We start from the raw sequence: 19,191 nt of genomic DNA, 5'->3' as shown, positions 1-19,191 counted from the left end.
AATACCTCTCACTCTACTTAAGGGCACACGGTTTTGTAAATGCTGAGTCAGTACATGTGAGTGTTTAACAAGCCAAGCCTTGTGTTTCAAAACAGCAATATAGGTAAACACCCCCCTTTGGATGAAGTCTAATTTTACAAAACTTTTTTAAACCCAAAAGAGTCTGAGTCTGCCTGTTTGATGATAGAGTATTGTGCTATTTCCCTTCATCTTGTGAATGCCTGATTTGATTAAAGTTTGGGGCATCTCCTGAGATCTTCATAAAACTGGGGTTTACTTGGATTCAAATAAGAATCTAAATAATCTTTTGTTTAAAAAAAACTCTTCCTCTTTGGACTATGTACTCAGTTAACAATATAATGTAGAGAAATACTTAAATGTCAGCTGTGATATTCTGCATTTTTCAGGATCAATGTCATTTCTATCAAATGATCCTCATTTTGAGTGATGTTACTCATTTTAGTTCCAAGGTTACCCACATTCCACATAAAACTCTTCCCTTTCACTTTTATTTCTTAAAAACCTTTTGTAGTAGAAATTAAGACTTGTGGAACAGAGGTTATGGAAACTTGTTTATGCTAAGGGAATGAATCTCACAGCATGTTCAGTTTCCTGTATAAATGCTTTTTTGTGAGTTCTTCACTTTGGATCTTTGTTACATGTTGCATCCCACATTTGGGTCTTGGCTGGTTGAGTTATGATCAAATGTACTATTGTACCTTTTAAAATAAAATAAAGTGTTATTTTTTCCTATTTTTTTTTAACAAAAGTTGCAGAATATGGGTAACACAAGATTGTGGTGGGTGTGACTTGGTCCTGTAGGGTCTTTTGTTATAGCTTCAATCTTGTAGAGATTTACACAGAACTGAATATACACACGAGTAGTTCCACTGAATTCAGTTGGCCTACTCACATGCATAAGTCTTTACAAGACTGAGGCCTATAACATCTCTCTAGCTGTAGCATTTGTAAAGTACAAATCATTGTATTATGTACTCTAGAGTACTGATCTACCCAAGCACTTAACCATGTGAGTTGTCCTATAGAAATGAATGGAGCTCTTAACACGCTTAAGTGCTTTGCTGGATCAGGGCCTAGACCGGAGATAAAAAAGACTCTAATTTCAGGTTCTTTCTGAAACACTTTTTTCCTACCTCTGGCCTTGGCACTCTCTCTTATGGACAATTTGGAGGATTTACATATTGTTATTTAGTAGGTTTAGGGGGAAAGTTATTTTTGTTTTTGTTGTTTTAAATGAGGCAAGTGGCAGCCTAATTAGCATAGTTGACAAATTATTACAAAAACTAGATATGTGTAATTGGAAAGTGAGGTAACTGATTATACATATTTTTCATGTGAAAATTGAAGTCCAGGACTCTGCTGCCTTTGCTCATTGAGTTTAGTTTTTGCTCAGTTACACATTTTGCAGGGGTAAACAGGGTTTAATGTATACATTGGAAAGTTGCATGTTGTGTACAGTGGGTTTTCCCCCTCTCCTTTCATGGGCTTGCCTGAGAGAAATTGTGGAATGCTTTTTCTGCCAGGCAGAGTGCTCGCTCTCCCGGTTCATGGTGTGCCTCTTGCGGCTGAGAGGCCACTTCTCTATTACGAACCAGAAGAGAAAAATTGGCAAAAAGTAAGTGCCATGGGATTTTGCTAGAGTAATTACCCTAGTCTTCAATATTAATGAGCAATTAGGGCACTGTCCATGAAGCAGTCCACTGATCCTACGGCTCAAATGAGGACAGTCCTGTGGCTTTGCCATTAAGAGTTTAACTATTTGTCTAAGTGGGAAAGCCCTGGGACTGTTGTGGTTACTGTTGCTGTATCACAGGACTGCTCCAAGTCTGTCACTGAACCATAGCAAGCAGGCTCGCTGTGACATAGCGTATCTCTCGTCATTGCTTAAAGGAAGGAAGGCCAGGGAACCCAAAGTCTAATCCTGCACTAGTATTATCTGGAGGGATGGGAGAAATTCCTCCTATAAAAAAAAAGAATATTTAGTCATTTTTAAAAAATAATTCTAGACGTTGGGTGGGATTTTCAAAAGTGCCCAAGTAACTTCGGAGCACGCGTCTTTTTATTGGGCATGTATTCCTAAATTTGGGTACGTCTGCAAGGGAAAAAAAGATCTGCGGCAGTGTCTCAGATCCCAGGTCAACTAATTCAGACTCATGGGGCTTGCGCTACAAGTTTAAAAATAGCAGTGTAGATGTTCCTGCTTGGACTGGGCCCTAGGCTCTGAACACCGGCAGTGGGAGAGCAGGGTTCAGAGCCCAGGCTGTATCCCAGGCCTGAATGTCTATCTTGAGGCTACTCTAACTTGTGCCATTTGGAAATGATTCCCTAGGGAAAATAATGAATTTGAAGAATCTGGGGTTCATAAAAAGGAGATGTGCAAATATCCTCAGCATCATCGAAGTTTTATTTAGAAGAAAAATGGGGGGAAATGGAAATATTTTTGTAATTTTTTTCTCCTTATTTTCCAGCCAATTGTGCTGACGATACAGCAGCCCAAAAAACCTCAAATCTTCTCAAGGGATCTCAGATACCTTGGCCTGTTTCTTTGCCTCATCTACAGCCACAGGATAGGAATGCAGAAGTTCTTTGGACTCCAAGCTGTTCTCCTGCAACCAGCATTTCTACCAAGCTGTTTCGTTTGTGTACCAGGCAACAGAACTAGTAAGTAAACAAATAAATAATTTTTGCAATGAAAAATGGCTTTTCAACCAAAACACAAATGTTTGCAGGGAATTCTTGTTTGCTCAACATTACAGTTATTCAATTAAAAAAACAATTTTGGGGCAGGTTTTCAGTATCAGGGTTTTTGTCTTTCTACCTCTCCCTTCTCTTCCTTTATTCTGCTCCTCTGAAGGGGGGAAGTGGTGGAAAACCCTCAACATTTAAACTATTTCATGATGTTTTGAAATGAACCAAAATTCATTTTTCTCAAAAAAGAAAAATAGATCCATGAAAAATGTTGTAACAAAATACGTATTTTTGGTTTCTTTCAAAATTCTGGGCAGAAAATACTTCCTTTTTTTGATCAGCCTTACCAGATAAAGCTTGAGGAGTAAACATCTAGATTCCATGACATCAGTGTTCATGGACAGCTCTGTTCAGTTCACACAGAGTCATCAACTCTGAAAAGAAAGAAATGATATTGAAAGTACAGCAATCACAGATGATGGCAAAAATCAGTTTCCGTGACAACATGACCAGACTGTAGCATATTTTTAAAAACAAAAACAAATGAGGTTTGAAACATACCATATTGAAATAGATCCAAAAATATATTCACACATAATGTTTTCTCCTATCTTCAGTGCTTAATTGATGCTTGAATCTGAAATGGAGCACTCCCGACAATTGAGTTGTGTGTGCTTGACTCTGTGTCATAGAAATATATTTTGATATCTAGGCTACATTTCCTTTTTGCCTGTAGATAGTCAGCCACCAGGCTGAGGCTGCTCTCTGTTGATTAAACCATGTTCCACTAAAAACCTGCAGTGCAAATACATGTCAGCAGAGTATGTTCTGTGTACTGTTCCCTCTCATGTGATAAGTGGTGCATTTCCTCAATGGATGCACATTGCTTACATTTTTAGAGCTATTAAGCTGGGATAATTATGGAACAATCTAGGCAATGTTCAGTAGCCCATGCAGATGCCTGACAGGGCATGTTGTCTCTTAATTAGGAATTTGAATGCCTAATGCTTGTATATTAACTGAAATAATTGGATAGATGTTTTACATTTTCTTCAGCTTTACTGACAACTGAGCAAGAGACTGCACAAATCCACGCATCTTTCTAAACCAGCTCATTTTATTTGCACATTCTAGGTGGTCTAATGTGGTGGTTAAGTGTGGCTTTTAGGAGAATTGATTCTGTCTATTGTATAAACGTACTTTGTGATGTCTTTTAGTAAACCTAACATTTTAAATCTGGCATTTTACTGCTTCAAATAGCTGCCATGTAGTATTCAGAATAACTGCCACTCTGCACCCCTTTAGTTACTTGGAATTTAAGTTACTGGTAAATCAGTCATCATCATTATTATTATTATTTATTGCTAAGTGCTGACAGTGGGCTCTGCATTGTTAACAAAAAAAAAAAAAAAAAACAACGGGGGGGGGGGAGGGTTGCAATCTAAAAGCCTGATCCTGTCAACTTTACTCACACAAGTAGTTCTCATTCCCCATTCACTTCTATGGGACTGCTTCCGTGAACAAAGGGCTTCTCATAGAGTAAGGGATTGCTGGATTGAACTCTAAAGCTCGGATAAAGAAAGCAGCTCCGCATGCGTAGGCCCATGCCCCTGCACAGGGCCCTGCTGAAGCTAAGCAGGGCTGCTCGGGTTCAGGCCCTAAATGATCTGTTTTATTATTCCTGAGAGACACAATGGATGAGGTAATATATTTTATTGGAGCAACTTCTGTTGGTGAGAGAGACAAGCTCTCAGTCTCTTTTGAAAACAGAAACCACAGTCCTAACCCCATCAACACTTAGGCTATATCTACACTGGCATTGGAATGACAAAACTTTTGTCTTTCAGAGGTGTTAAAAAAAAAACAAACACCCCCCACCCCCCCGAAAGACAAAAGTTTTGCCGATGCCAAGCGCCAGCGGGCCTGCCGAGAGCAACTCCAGGACCCAGGAAGAACAGTCAATGGGTCCCCTAGAAAGGGATGGCTCAGGTTTTTGGGTGGTGCTGCACCTGCACTGGCTGGTACGCAGCAAGCTGCTGCCAGCTGCACTGCTGGGCACACTCTGCCGGCATGGCCAGGGCTTCCACATGCCTGCCTGGCTACCTTCACCACCGCTGGTACCACCCCACATGGGTGGCAGGTATGGAAGGCAGGGGGAGGCTGTGCCCCCCAACAGCTTTGCATGGCCCTGCCCATGCTTCACACCCAGGCCCCTTTCTACTTCCCGGGCTGTTCTGCTGGGGGCTCTTCCCCGCATGGCTGGGGCCCCAGATTGGGGCTGGGGTGGCTAATGGAAGCTGCCCAGCATTCCAGGGCTGGGGGGCTGTGCCACCCACTCACCCTACTGGCGTTCTTTCACCCTCCCGGCATTCCGGGGGTGTATGTGTGTGGGTGATGCCCGCTCAGCTGCCTGGCGTTCCAGGACTGGCAGCACTCGAGCAGCCTAGAGGTGTGTGGGCGGGGGGGGGGGGGGCGAGACGACTGGCTGCCGTGCCAGGAGGGGGGTGGGCCTCTCGCGGAGAGACAGGGCCATGGGCAGCAAGGATGGTCCTGGCCAGGGGCTAGCCTCCCTAAGCCCAGGGTTCAGCCGCCTCTACCATGGCTGTGGCACTATCCGGGGGTCCCTGGGCCCTTTTAAATCACCCAGGCCCCTGGGCAAATTGACCCCTTTCCCGCCCTCCCTCCCCCCCCCGAATTGCCTAAGCGATTGTGTGAACAGCACTTTGTTGGCAGGAGCATTCTCCTACCGACAACGCAAATGTTGCACTTTTGGGGTGGAAGTTTTTTGTCGGCAGGAGAGCTGACAAACAGCAGCTACACTGTGCGACTTTTAGCAGCATGGCTGTAGCAACACAGCCATGTCGCTAAAAGTTTTGTAGTGTAGACATAGCCTTAGACATGTGAGTAGTCCTGAGGAACCTATTCAGGTGCATAGAGTTAGATACATTTACAGGATCAGAGCCCAGTCCCACTCCCTTTGGCATCAAAGGAAGCAGGATTGGGTCCTGTATAATTAGCTTATTTAATCTTCTCTGCTATATATGTGAGGAGGTACCATGCACACCAGCATATACATTGTTTATATTTAGGATACTTGATAAATATGTGTTTATCACTATTATTAATATAAAAGCTCCTTTAAAAGCAACAAATTGCTCTCTATTAGTAATGTGCATAATGACCTATTTCCATAAACATTTTTAGTAAGAGAAATTTGAATGTGAAAAACCCTGCAGACATTTTACGGAAATTAGACTGTATTGTGCAGAAGTACATCATAGTTGTATTTTGTTGTTTAATATTTTGTTTTGAGAGGTGAATTACTTTCTTCCTGATATATAGTGTGAAAGAGGCAACCCAGTGTAGAACAAGGGAAAAATGACTCTTAATATGTTTTTCTCTTGCTAATGTTTATTCACTTGATTGACGTAAGGAAGTTTTCGCAGAAAATATACAGGTTATTTATTTATTTATTGCAGAGTCATTTAAAAATACGTGTTAGTCATTTTAAAAATGTCCCAGAAATCTAGTCATTAGGAAAAAAATAAAGAGATGTCTTTTATGGTCAAAATGATTAAAACAACCTCTGAATCTGTATCTACCTGATCTGTGTATCTCCACATGATTTCCATACCGAAATACTGGTTAAGTATGCAAAAATAATACTGTACTGAAGTTTAGAAGCTGCTTGAGAGATTTAGCCCCAGGAGTTAAATTTGCTTTAACTATGTGTTTTGGGTTGAAAGGCATGCAAGCATATCAATCAGTATTGTGTATAGCCCGAACAGCAGTGCCCTGTGTTTTGTATAGTATGTAGACCTTGCAGCAGAGGAGTTGTTATATAACTCACTTTACATTTGTTTGGTGTAAATAAGGTTTTTCTTCTTCACCAAATGGCTTTTAAATTCTGAAATACTAATTATCCATCCTGCATTCTGTAAAAATAATACACATGGAGGGTCAGATGATCATCTTATGCACATAAGCAGTTTCACTGAGGTTATGCAAGTAAAGTGGGCAACATTTGATCCTGAATTAGGTTAATAGCATCCAATGAAGTGGGCTGTAGCCCACGCAAGCTTATGCTCTAATAAATGTGTTAGTCTCTAAGGTGCCACAAGTCCTCCTGTTCTTTTTGCGGATACAGACTAACACGGCTGCTACTCTGAAACCTGTTAATAGCATAGCCACACAAACTAGGTAATAGAAGGAAATGCCAATACATCTAATGCTAAAAGACGGAGCAATTTTTCAATTCTGTGTGAAATAAATATTTTTTTCAAAAGAAACATTAAATCAAAGGTCTAGATATTACGAATTCTGAGTTCTATTCCAGTAATACTGACAAATTTTGTGAACTTGGGAAGGTCACTTAGGTACAATTTTTAAAGGGATTTAAGCTTCTAAGTCACTTAGGTGCATTTTGAATTTTTTCCTATCTAGCTGTGCCTCAATTTCCCCATATGTAGAAATATGGCTCATAATTAAAGCCGGGGAAAATTTTCAGCTGAACTTCTTTTCAGTGAAAAATGCAGATTCAGTGACACCAATCTATTATGCAAGTTTGTACAATTTTCCCAAAATTCTTTGTGTTAAAAAATTACAAAAATGTTGAAACACATCTTTTTGATTTTTTGTTTCCAAGTGACATTTTGTTTCAAAAGTTCCTTCAATTTGATTTTTTAAATACATCTGAAATGTTAAACTGAACATTTTGGGGAAAAATGTTTTTGCTTCAATCCAAAACGTTATTTTTTATTTTTCAAAATTGTTATTCACACAGTTCTAATGATAATGCTTGCTCCAGCTTGTAAAACTCTCTGAGATCAATAGATAAAACATGCTACATAAGCTTTCAGCTCTATTGAAGATTTAAATATTTGTAATGCTATTGAAGAGAAAAGTATATTCTTATATTTCTAATTCTGTGTTACAAAACTGATATGTAGCAGCTATTTTTATTCCTAAATATGCATTTGCTAATTTAATGTGTTTTATTCATGTATTTGTTTCATTTAAAAATTTGAACTACATAGCTGAGTTGGAGAAATCTTAATTAAAATGGAGATTAATGAGAAGGTGTGTGAAATGTATACATTGTGGACCTGATTCAGGAAAGCACTTAAGCAGGTGCTTAACTATAAGCATGTGCCATTGATTTCAGTTGCATTGAAGCATACATTTAAGCACATGTTTAAGAGCTCGGCTAAACTGAATGCAGAGCTGGATATTACTATTACTATGGAGGACTGAACCAAGGGCACACAGGTTTTTAAGCTGTAACAAATACAGGGTTAAAGACAACCCTCCTGACATGTGGGCTCATGCAAAGTGCTGCTGAATGTCTAATCCTCCCACAACCAAGCAAGTGAGAGTAGAGGGTCCTCAGTACCTTGTAGTATCAACTCATATGTTATAGCCCTATCTTTCTCCCATTTTGGTGTGTGGTCAAGCTCCAATTGACTTTAATGGCAGCAGGATTGGCCTTTATGAAGGCAGGATTTTCTTTGCTATTTTAATTAGGCATTCATTAAACACAGAGGCAAGTATCAGTACTCTGCCATCATTATTGCTGCATGCTATACACAGTCAACAGAAAGAAAACCTTAAAAACAGCAGTAAAATGAAATCTGAGATGTTGAATTAGTCAAGTGAATTAATGTACATGATCATTTACTTACTGGTAATTTTGCTGAAAGATAGAGCAGAATGAGCCTGAAAAGTAATTCAAGGTTTTTTTTTATGTGGGGGTTGTCAAACTGTCTGGAATAGCTCACAACCATGAGTGCCTATTTTAGGGCAGCCTGTCAGAAAACAAGGGCAGACACCCCAAACTGGTGGTATGTTCTATAATTAGATTTCACCAACCCAGTAACAAATGTGAACTCTTGGATCACTATACCAGTCTTACCATGGAGTCACAGTCAGTCCCCTACTCTCCAGTCTATCTTACCACCCAGACAAACTGAACTTTGTGATAAAAGGTTACTCAAACCTAAAATCACACCACATTAGGTTTCTCCCAATCAGTCCCAACATACCACTCACTCACCCCAGATCAATTGGTACTCCAGATCTTACACCAAAGACGATGCTGGCAGCCAATTCTGTAGTAAATGAACTGCAGGTTTATTAGATAAAAAAAAAAGAATGAAAGTTATTGAGGGGTTAAAGTGGGTAAAATATATTAACAGGTAAATCACAGTTTGTAACTCTAATGATACAATAAGCTGCCAGTTTCCTGAAAGTCTTTCAGGGCTACCCAGAATAACTCTGGGGATCTCTGTCTTCTCGTTCAGTTATTCTGCCCTGCTAGAATCCAAACAGTCCAGAGAGACCGGATCTTACTTTGAACCTATATTTATATCTTCTTCTAACAGAAAACAAGCTGGCAATCTCTCTACCCACCTGGGCTTTCCCTTTGATAACAGTGAGTGAGGAATGTATTTAGTCTTTTGACCTTGGACCATATACAAAATGGCCACTTGCTTTGAAATTAGCATTTTCTGTTTAAGTCCTTAAGTCCTTCATTAGCATTTCATAAGATTTCTTTGATGGGTAATTTAGTTACAAGGTATACATAACATAAATGTTTGTTGTTACATTATAACAGAAATAGATAAGCAAGAACAATACAAGTAACGACCAATTAGTTTTCATGAAGTTTAAACACAGGACCTATTAGTTTTTGTGAAGTTTAAATCTGAATACACACATAAACATTAACAATTGTTTTGATCTACACTAATACAAGTGAATTGACCTGTGGTTCTGGGCCTGACCAGGTTTGCCAGAATCACAGCTGTACCTTATGTTGATTCTAAAAAAACAAAAAGAGTGAGAAGGCATTTAAGTTAGCATTAGAAAAAGAGAAACTGTTCAGTGCTCAGCACTTCCTCTACTTAACAGAACAAAAGTCAAGTCCTATTAATATAGTCAACTGCGCCATAGTGACTCATCAAATATTATCTGTTGTTTTATGCTTACTATTTTGTTGAAATAGAATTATGAGGTTTTGCTGACAATACTTTTGCATGGTATGCCCTTTTCCCTGAATTAACTACACCCTTCGTTTTAATCCTCCTTTATCGTTTAGACATAAACACTTACATTGAGGCCAGAATGAGAAGCCACTCATAGTGAGAGAGCATGATTTTCAGCAGTTCATGTTGGTACATTAAGTCTTCTTTCCTAATCTTCCCTCCCATGTGAACAGAATAGGTATTTTTAATAATAATAAAAAGAGATAATCACTTAATGCAGAATTGTCCATTGCACCCAAATAGCAAATCCAGTTTAAATGGAAATTTACACAAAGAATTATTTATAGGAATCAATCATAATTACATTTAATGCATGCTGCAGCTGTTTATAATTGTGGTTTTCCCAAGGTTATTCCCCTCCCACCCTCCACCCCCACACACATGAAATTTGTTTCTGTGGAAATGCTTAGGAAGAATTATAAATTTCTTGTAACTGTGGTAAGGCAGACTAGATCCTGATTAGTGGATGTCACCAAAAGAAAGAGCAGGCTTTCTTTATTTGGACCTACAAAAGAGTTTTGTAGAAGCTGAATTAGTAACACCTAATAGGAGAAATATTTTCCGTGTCTATTTCCAATTCTGTTGTCTATTTACTGTTGGCTAAAACAAACTGGAGCCTTATGTTAAACTTTTAACATAAGTTAAAAGTGTAATTTTAGGGAAGAATAATTTCCAGACACTGTGGGCCAAATTGAGAAGTGATACATAAAGTGGATTTTTTTAAAAAGCTCTGCTCTAGGAATTATTTGGGGGAAGTTCTGTGGCCTGTGTTGTACAGGAGGTCAGATTAAATTATCACAATGGTCCCTTCTGGCCTTGGAATCTATGAATTTAGACTCCCTAACATTCTGACAGAACCCCTAGAGCTATTTACTCTAGAACTGTTTGAAAAATGGATTTTAAACAGTTGTAAGTTTTGACTTTTCATAAGAAAACAAAAACAAAAAATGTTAAGTTTTGACTTGAGGTGGTTTTCCAATGAAAGCAAATACTTTCTGCAAAATAAATTTGGTTAGCTGACAAACCAATTTCCATCAAAAAAATGTTTTGGCCAACTCTAATTTATACCCCTTATACTTACATGTAAGTAAGTCTTGCCTTCATCTGTAGCATGGGCTGTGGATCACTTGCTAGGATCATCAGAATATATCTCATGTAATCATTTTCCTGCCATTGGAGGGGCTTCGGGTGTTAATGCACCTTGGTCCCTCCTGTTCTCTGCCTGTGTCACACAATGGTTTAGTCTCCTGAGGGCTGTAATACTTTGGTCTAATTCTGGTTGTTGGCTTGTTGTGAGTGTGACTGGGTGGTGTTTAGTGGCTTGTCATATGCAGGAAGTCAGATTAGATGGTCTGGTGGTCACTTCTGACTTTAAATTCTGTGACTCAATGAGTATGTCTACACTGCAGTATAAGCTTAAGGTAAGTGGAACTCAAGTCTGTGGACTCTGGATTAGAGAACCTGGGGCGTGAGCATCTACATTGATTGTCAACCCTAAGTTAAGAATTTTCTAACTGGGCCCAAACCTGGGGCTCTAGCATCCACGCTGCAGTACACAAACCTGAGTCCAGCCAACCATATCCCAGATTTGCTAGCACCCTCCCAAAATGTGGTTGCTCTAGCCCTTTGTTCATGGTGCAGTGTGGAAAAACTTGACTGTTCACCAAACTTGACTCTCCAGAAGACAAAGTAAGTTGGCCTGTGGCATTGTGGGATACTTCTGGTGGACTCTCAAAGCAAGAATCCAGTGGGGCTGTGTCTATGCTGCAAAGCAATAGTCTTGAACCCTGAGTCCCAGCTTGACCCAGGCAAGGACCCTCAACCCCCCTGGGGTCCTGTGACCCTAATTCAGCATGATTTTGGGTAGACAGAAAGGGGGTTAGGCTTGAGCCTGAGATTGAACCCTGGGCTTACATTGCAGTGTAGACAAACTCTGTGACTGCAGGTCAATCTAATTTACATGCTGAGGAGCCTGAAGAAGGCATAAGTCACTGTATCCCACCAGGGCCGGCTCCAGGCACCAGCGTTCCAAGCAGGTGCTTGGGGGCGGCACTGTGAAAGGGGCGGCAGTCCGTGTGCCGGCAGGGCGGTGTCTCGTCTTTCCGTGGCAGCCTCTTTCCTCAGGCTGCCACGACGGCAATTCAGCGGCAACTTCACTCTGCAGGCTGTGCTGCGGCGGCAATTTGGTGGCAGCTTCTGTCTTCAGACGTCCTGCTTGGGGCGGCAAAAACGGTATAGCCGGCCCTGTATCCCACATTCCATTATAACTTGCACATTCTCACACATTCTTCCACCTCTTCCGCCCATAAATTAAACCATTGTAGATTTCATCACACGTGGATAGAATGGCTGTGCTTTTAAGTAGATCTAGGGGAGTCTAGCTGAAGGTGAGATGCATCATCTCATGCATCCCTTCTGCGTTGTGCTCTGTTACTCCAATTTTCAAACTGCGGTGCCTACGTTAAAACATTCTGATAGGCACTCTCCAGAGAGGGAAAGTCTAAAGCTCCAGACCTGAACTTTCCTGAGCTTTGAGGATGGTTGTAATTTAAACAACTTTGGAAATTTTTCAGTATGAGTCTATTTCTTCTAAATATGTATCTGAGCACTCACATGTGAAACTGGGTAACAAATCTCAGATGTCCAGTTAGGCACTCAAGTTTGAAAATTGGGCTCACTGTCTTTCATCAGTAACAGCCGTGTTAGTCTGTATTCACAAAAAGAAAAGGAGGACTTGTGGCACCTTAGAGACTAACCAATTTATTTGAGCATAAGCTTTCATGAGCTACAGCTCACTTCATCGGATGCATACTGTGGAAACTGCAGAAGACATTATATACCCAGAGACCATGAAACAATACCTCCTCCCACCCCACTCTCCTGCTGGTAATAGCTTATCTAAAGTGATCACTCTCCTTACAATGTGTATGACAATCAAGTTGGGCCATTTCCAGCACAAATCCAGGTTTTCTCACCCTCTGCCCCCCCCACACACACACACACAAACTCACTCTCCTGCTGGTAATAGCCCATCCAAAGTGACCACTCTCTTTACAATGTGTATGATAATCAAGGTGGGCCATTTCCAGCACAAATCCAGGTTTTCTCACCCCCGCCCCCCTTTTTTCCAAAAACCACACACACAAACTCACTCTCCTGCTGGTAATAGCTTATCCAAAGTGACCACTCTCATAAACACCACCCTATACCGGAAACCTACTGACCGCTATTCCTACCTACATGCCTCCAGCTTTCACCCTGACTACACCACACGATCCATTGTCTACAGCCAAGCTCTGCGATACAACCGCATTTGCTCCAACCCCTCAGACAGAGACAAACACCTACAAGATCTCTATCAAGCATTCTTACAACTACAATACCCACCTGCGGAAGTGAAGAAACAGATTGATAGAGCCAGAAGAGTTCCCAGAAGTCACCTACTACAGGACAGGCCTAACAAAGAAAATAACAGAACGCCACTAGCCGTCACCTTCAGCCCCCAACTAAAACCCCTCCACCGCATTATTAAGGACCTACAACCTATCCTGAAGGATGACCCAACACTCTCACAAATCTTGGGAGACAGGCCAGTCCTTGCCTACAGACAGCCCCCCAACCTGAAGCAAATACTCACCAACAACCACATACTACACAACAGAACCACTAACCCAGGAACCTATCCTTGCAACAAAGCCCATTGCCAACTGTGCCCACGTATCTATTCAGGGGACACCATCACAGGGCCTAATAACATCAGCCACACTATCAGAGGCTTGTTCACCTGCACATCCACCAATGTGATACATGCCATCATGTGCCAGCAATGCCCCTCTGCCATGTACATTGGTCAAACTGGACAGTCTCTACATAAAAGAATAAATGGACACAAATCAGATGTCAAGAATTATAACATTCATAAACCAGTCGGAGAACACTTCAATCTCTCTGGTCATGCAATTACAGACATGAAGGTCGCTATCTTAAAACAAAAAATCTTCAAATCCAGACTCCAGCGAGAAACTGCTGAATTGGAATTCATTTGCAAATTGGATACTATTAATTTAGGCTTAAATAGAGACTGGGAGTGGCTACGTCATTATGCAAGGTAGCCTATTTCCCCTTGTTTTTTCCTCCGTCCCTCCCCCCTCCCGACGTTCTGGTTAAACTTGGATTTATGCTGGAAATGGCCCACCTTGATTATCATACACATTGTAAGGAGAGTGGTCAGTTTGGATGAGCTATTACCAGCAGGAGAGTGAGTTTGTGTGTGTATGGGGGTGGAGGGTGAGAAAACATGGATTTGTGCTGGAAATGGCCCACCTTGATTATCATACACATTGTAAAGAGAGTGGTCACTTTGGATGGGCTATTACCAGCAGGAGAGTGAGTTTGTGTGTGGAGGGGCGGAGGGTGAGAAAACCTGGATTTGTGCTGGAAATGGCCCAGCTTGGTTGTCATACACATTGTAAGGAGAGTGATCACTTTAGATAAGCTATTACCAGCAGGAGAGTGGGGTGGGAGGAGGTATTGTTTCATGGTCTCTGTGTATATAATGTCTTCTGCGGTTTCCACAGTATGCATCCGATGAAGTGAGCTGTAGCTCATGAAAGCTTATGCTCAAATAAATTGGTTAGTCTCTAAGGTGCCACAAGTACTCCTTTTCTTTTTGTCTTTCATCAGTGTCATGAATATCATCACATCATACTGCGAAAAAAAACAGTAGCAGGATTTGTCTCAATGGTGCACAATGGAATTTTTTGAAGGTAAAGATAGTACACCACTTGGGGTGGCTTTAGTAACTCATTTCCATTTTGTTCAGAGGCACTCTACACTGTGCATCAGTCAGGAGGAGAGAATTGACACCTTCCTTCTTCTTATACATATTCCCTGGCACACAATGTTAAACTTTGATGTAGGTTATGAGTTATTCATTGTTAGAGGTTAATCTGGGGTGAAATCCTGATTAACCAATCCTCACCCAGTAGCTTGGTGCAGGGTCCCTGAAGCCCAACTGGCACACAAGCCCCACCCTACACTCTGACTGGGAGAGCTCCAAGGCTTCTCTTTGGTCCACAGCCCCTATTCAAGCCAGAGGCAGAAACAGGAAGTTGTCTGTTCAACTGGGCTTCAGCCTGCCATGAACTGCTGGTCTGGTCTGGTTTTTACCTGTTTCTGCCTTCTGATCCTGACCTCCTGCTATCTTGACTCTTGGTTGCTGACTTTTGATCTTTGGTTTGTTTCTTTATTGTGATCTCCTGGTTTTCTAACCTGGCCTGATTCCTGGTAATTCACTTCCAGACCCTTGGCCTGCACCTGATGCTAACCCATAGGCAAAGCTGCCCTGGCAGGGGACCAAGATTTCACTCGTGGACTTTTGGAACATATTTCAAATAGATAAAGAGAGATTCAAAAGATTCTGGGTAGATGTTTTTAAAACTCCTAAGGCCTAGATTTATAAAGGTACTTAGGCATTGCTGTGCTCAGTGTTGCAATATTAACTGATTTAGGAGCCTGACCTCATTTTCAAAAGGGATTTAGGACTTTAGGAGTTTAAATCCCACCAACTGTCAGGTGGTTTTTGGCTCCTAAGTATCTAAAAAACCCATTGACAGGAATATAACTCCTACCAAGTGCCTAAATCCCTTTTGAAAATGAGGGTCAGGCTCCTAAATCAGTTAGGTATTGCAACAAAAGGCCTACGTACCTTTATAAATATAGGTCTAAGTGACTTAAGAGCACAAATTCCATTGAAAATCAATGGAACTTGTGTTCCTAAATAACTCTTGAGGTTTTGAAAATCCCGTCCTCTATTTCTACAGTCTTTCAAAACTTTTGGCATAGAAACAGGGTCAGACAGTTTCCAGCTCAATCCATTTTCTTTCTATTTGTGCTTTTATTTCCTCCTGTGTCACGAGAAGCACAGAGTTTAACTATACAGCTCTGAGATACAAAATAAATAAATAACCACAGGGAGCAATAATAATGGCAATAAGCCTATAACTGTGATACTCTAGTATTTAACATTCTGGGTCAAACTCTGCCCTGACTTACACTCCATGCAATCCCGCTGAGGGCAGTAGGATTTAATGGGGTATAAATCAGGCAGAATGAGGCTATTTTAGTGCAGGTGAAACTGCTGATGTAACTGCCCCATCTTAAGAAGACTTTTGCAAAAAGACGTAGAGACAAAGCAAGATATTTAAAAATTAGCTTGGAATGTTTTAAAAATATATATTTTTCCCCTTGTGATGTGGGTATGGACTTGCTGTTTGAAAGGGTGGGGTTAAATGAACGGGTTCACTCTATCAGTAGCTGTCTAAAATGTCTTAAAAACAAGTGCTTGGGCTGTTTCCATTGACTAGCATGCTACCTGAATTAAAAAATGGTCTGTCTAGTATATCTCTAGATACCAGCTATTAGGAACATTTCTCCTCAGCATCCATGACTGACCAATTTTATAGCAACATAAGCAATTTAGCATTGACTATAACTATAGGCAATATGCCTTGAAAAGCTAGGGATAAAATATGTGTAAAGTGCAGTTTATGGGCCTGATTTTGCTGAGTGCCGCCTCCCCTGTGACAAGCAGCCTGCAATGCAGTTGATTCTGAGGAGGGGCTCAGCACTAGACTGGTAGAAAAAAGTGCCAGTTCTTTTTTGTGGGAAATTTTTTATCTAAAAAAAGGGTTCTTCTAAATTTCGTACGCAACTTTTATTTTAATAAAATGCCAAAAGAGAAAACCTGAAACTTTCTGTGTTTTAAAAATATCTTTGGCAAAATAAGTAACTAAAAACAAAATGGTGGTTTTCAGTTAAAAAAAAGTCAGCTGAACTGAATATTTTACATGAAAATTTTTCAGTTTGATTGAAAGGCCATTTTTTGTCCACAAAAAAGAGAGAGAGAGAGAAATTTAAACCATATCTACTTGACTCCTATTAGGATTTATGTAATGGATCCATTTCCAGCCAACTGATAGAGTTATTAGATGAATCCCCAGTTCCCCTTTCCCCCATTACATGCACCCACAAGCTGAGATTAAAAACCTATTGTTCCCCCCCAAAATAAGCTGCCCCTTAAATTGAGTGCCAGTAGAAGTAGTAGATCCCTTATCTTCTCCAAGAGCCAACACTATAGGGCAACCTCACATAAAGACCTGCATAGCTAATACATTGCATCCCTTCTTTTGTGGGCTTCCACATTTTCCCTCTCAATTGAAAGTCAGTCTTTTTTTTCCCCCTTAGCTCACCACTCCTGAAAATTCTACTGGAGATGGATCTGCAACTTGTGCTATGTCCCTTCAGCCTTGTACATCTTCACCAGTATTGAAGTTTCTGCCACTGGAATTTATAGTAGTTGACAATTTTGTTGATGATCCATGAGGCAGAAAAAAATCCCTCTGCTCATTCTTCCACAGCTGCACCAAGGATACCAGAAGAAGATAAATTATCATAGGGCCTGCTTCTCCATTGCACTTTGTGGAGTAGTTTACACCTCTGCAAAGAAGGTTTAAAATCTTACCCAGTGAAAATGATAGCATTTTGGTACCCGCTTTGCATTAATTAATTGACTTCACACCATGCAGGGCTGTGGAGATTCAGGCCCTTATTGTCAACAAAGTTATACAAATAGCTATGTCACAGACACTTGGCGATATGTTGAGTAAGAAGGGGCCTATTTTATAAGGACACTTTTTGACCAATAGAACACTGAATTAACTATTCAAAGAGAATGTTACATTTTGTTCAGAATGTCAAAAATATTGATTTTCAATATTGCAATGTACTCAGAATTCTACAGGAAGCATCTCCTAAGTGTGTGGGGGAGGGGACTTGGAAAAATGACTCCTTTTAGTGCAACACTATATTTTGGGAATTAAAAAGAAGAGAGCTGAAGCCAGCTGTCCTGTCTTATTGAAAAATGATGCATAATGTTAGAAGAGTCAGATTCCAATAGCTGCTATAGTGAGGCCTCCTACCTGAACAATTGTAGTCCAATATTAAAATGATTGCCCCATGGGCACATGGCCAAAAATTCATGGACAGGATGCGACCCTAGGTAGAAACTTTTGCTCTCCTGTTTGTAAAAACATTAGGACAATGGACCAGACTGACCAGGAAGGTTGTGGAAGCTCCTTCACTGGAGGTTTTCAAAAGGAGGATGGATAGCCATCTGTCTTGGATGGTTTAACCACAATAAATCTGGCATCTTGGCAAGGGGTTAGACAAGATGGTCCCTTCTAAGCCTATGATTCTGTGATTCCTTGGGACCTGCAGATTTCAGCCTGCAAGTCCTCCGTGCCCAGAGCTGCAGAGGGGGATTCTTGGGAAACACCTGGAATCTGCGGTGTAGCCTGCATGTAGTTTAGACTTCAACTCCTCTGAGTTACCCAGAACATTTCTAATGCATATGACCCCTGTCACCGGAAAGAATAATACGTGTTGTGTCCTTTGTGTTGGCAGTAGGTGGTCTGACTAAGTTCTGTAGCAGTGTGAGTGTGCATCTGTGTCTGGTGCTAAATAGGGGCCTGAATTTGGCCATGTATTTAGCACTTTATGAACATTTCAGTTTAACTGGGAAAAGGGCAGTTTGCACCTCCCTGTACCAAAAGAGCTGCACTGCAGGGGGCATTCATTTCTGGCAGAGGTCAGGCTGTCTTTGTATTACTCTCCTCCATAGAGATTCTGCCAGGGGTAAGCCTTGCTTGTAGAAGCTGCCTTTTATACAGTATAAATGCATCCATACTAGGGTGTTTGTACCACTTTAACTATTTTGGTTTCTAAACCCATATATTTATAGTGCTACAAAAACTGTGGAGACAAGTCCTAAAGATACGCTTCCCTTCCCAAGCCAACCCAACCCACCTTGGGGGCTGTACTGTTTTGCTTCAGGGTCCTAACAGAGTGGGAATTATGGTGCCTTCCAACACTGTAACTCCCCTCTGGGTGGATCTTCCACTACTGGGGGTCCACAGCCATGGTTAAGCCTGGTGCTAAATCAGTTCCAGTCAGTTTGTTCTCAAACAAAAGACATTGGCAATGATTAAGAAGTTGTGGCTGTCAGTAAAGATTTTCAAATCTTTGACATGTCCCTTCAAAGAACTTGCTCTGGCTGGGACCTGTTCTCACTGAAGAGCCTGACTCTCTCAACATGTCCTCCTGAAGGAATGTCTAATCCTGGGAGCCTCTACAAAGGATCTCAGCTCATTGGGATGCCCTTCTTATCCAAGATGTTGCCCTTTGAGCGAATATAACTCTCCCCCACTCAACTATGTGCTTCTTAAAGGTGAGCATTCACTCAAAGGCCAGCATCCTCAAGGAATTTTAACATCCATTCTCAAGGAAACTTAACCCAATCTGAAAAAAAATCTGCCTTGTGGGGGACATTATAAATGTTATCAAAGAGACAGCACCTTTTGTTTGAGAGTGTCAAGGCATG

General features: G+C 41.0%; 1 long non-coding RNA gene across 1 annotated transcript in view; it reads left to right on the top strand.

Moving 5' to 3' along the window:
* The first annotated feature begins 1,988 nt into the window (after positions 1-1,988).
* LOC311528775 overlaps positions 1,989-19,191 on the top strand; it is a 76,519-nt gene continuing 59,316 nt past the window's right edge. The window contains exons 1-2 of the long non-coding RNA XR_014713692.1: positions 1,989-2,107; positions 2,490-2,682. This is a non-coding gene — a long non-coding RNA (uncharacterized lncRNA). The remainder of the gene's footprint in view (positions 2,108-2,489; positions 2,683-19,191) is intronic.

Source organism: Lepidochelys olivacea (genome assembly GCF_965140295.1).
Source record: "Lepidochelys olivacea isolate rLepOli2 genome assembly, chromosome: 1".
Lineage (NCBI taxonomy): Eukaryota > Metazoa > Chordata > Testudines > Cheloniidae > Lepidochelys > Lepidochelys olivacea.
Note: the sequence above shows the minus strand (reverse complement) of the source record. Positions and strands in the feature narration are given on the sequence as shown.